The sequence below is a fragment of the Neophocaena asiaeorientalis genome, unplaced genomic scaffold (genome assembly GCF_003031525.2).
Source record: "Neophocaena asiaeorientalis asiaeorientalis breed wild unplaced genomic scaffold, Neophocaena_asiaeorientalis_V1.1 scaffold591, whole genome shotgun sequence".
In the NCBI taxonomy this organism is placed as follows: Eukaryota; Metazoa; Chordata; class Mammalia; order Artiodactyla; family Phocoenidae; genus Neophocaena; species Neophocaena asiaeorientalis.
This window is the reverse complement of record NW_020173494.1, coordinates 1,200,154-1,201,836: the sequence shown is the minus strand read 5'-3', so window position 1 is coordinate 1,201,836 and position 1,683 is coordinate 1,200,154.

Below are 1,683 nucleotides of genomic sequence, written 5' to 3'. Positions count from 1 at the left end.
GGAATGTTGTTTACGGAGCACACTTCACGAAAGTAATCATTGTTTTCTCTGGGAAGCAGTTCTCTAAAGGGCCCTTGAAATACCTTACCGAGAAATACTCCAAGAAGAACAATCCCTGTGACTTGCTTTGAGGGATGCCTCCGACATGGAGACTCACAAACCTCGCCCAACCAGATCCAAAGGTGAAGGTGGATGCAAGGCCAAGGACTGGGCTGGCGCCTTTTGTAGAGCTCAGGTTTACAGCACAGGGTTTACGGCACCTAAGCAGCTCTTTGTGAATGAATTGTATTTTCTTGGTGTAGCAATGTGCCATACTCAGTCACAAAAGAAAAAAAAAACTGAGCACAGAAGCCCAGCGCTGAGCACATACCAAGTCTCCACAAATGGCAGCTGGAGTCGTTTTTATTATTATTTATGTACTATGAATATTGTTTGTGTATAAATACTTAGATATAAATAATGTTTATTTTAATATTATTATTAATATATAGTATCATGCAGGCAAAAAATGAATGATGCTACCGGAAGAGTGGAAGAAGCCATCGGGTGACCCCCAAATTCATCACTTTGGACAAGAGAACAGGGGCTCAGAGGGGAAATTTGGCAAGGCCAGACCTGCCAAAGTTATGCAGAAAGTCAGGGATGGGGCTGGGATAAGCTCCCTACCTCCTGACTTCCAGGGGCCTGTCACACTCTAGCCCTGCTCCCCTCCCCACTGCGGGTCAGAGCCCTCTGTGGCCCAGCAGGGGGACCAGTACCCCCCTACCCTGACTGGTGACTCCTGGCAGTGTCACCCTGGCTTGGGGAGGTCTACTCGTATCAGTTCAGCGCTGGGAGCCAGGAGACCCCAGGGCCACATCAGCTGCCCACCCACCCTGCTGCGAGGGACCCTGAGGCCACCCAGCAGAATTAGCAGAGCACCCTGGGAAGTCTCCCTTCACCCCTCACTCTCACTTACACATGGGGGTCTCGACTCACCTACGGCCTCGGCCTCCAACTCAGAAGGGGCAGTAGCCACAGGGCCATGTGAGTCTGGGAGGTCACAGGTCCCAACAGACCCCACCAGGGTCTTGGTGGCTGCTTTCCCGGAAGAGGCCTGGTCCCAGCACTCACTTTCCCTGGCTGAACACTACCATGTCGGGATGAGAAAAATCTTTGAAGTTCTGGAGCCAGTTTTGCTTTTCTCTTGGGCACCAGGGACTAGGGAAAGTGTAGAGGAATGTTTAGAATCTATCCATTTTATTTGCATACTTAGCAGGGGGGCCAACAGACTCAGAGACACCTGGGTTTGAAACAAGGCGACCCACTTACTAGCTGCCTGAGCTCGGGAGGTTCTTCAAGTTCTCGCAGGCTCAGTTGCCTCCTCTGTGCAGCGGGGTAATAAGGCGCTATCTCCTGCAGTTGCTGGTGAAGGCGAGTGAGGCCAGGCTTGTAACAAAACACCACTGACGTCAACGCACTGTGATGGGGGAGCAGGTCCGAAGATGTAACTATTTGCCCGTAAGAGTCTGAAAGAATCTTCACCAAAATTTAAGCAGGGGTGGGAGTGGGGGTGGGTATCACTGAGGGGCAGGATCTCAGCTATTCCAATTCCTTTTCTTCTTTTCCTTTTCTTTTGATCTGAGTTTTCCAAATATTCCACACTGCTCCTGAATTCGTCATTTGAAAACGATAACAGAGGGA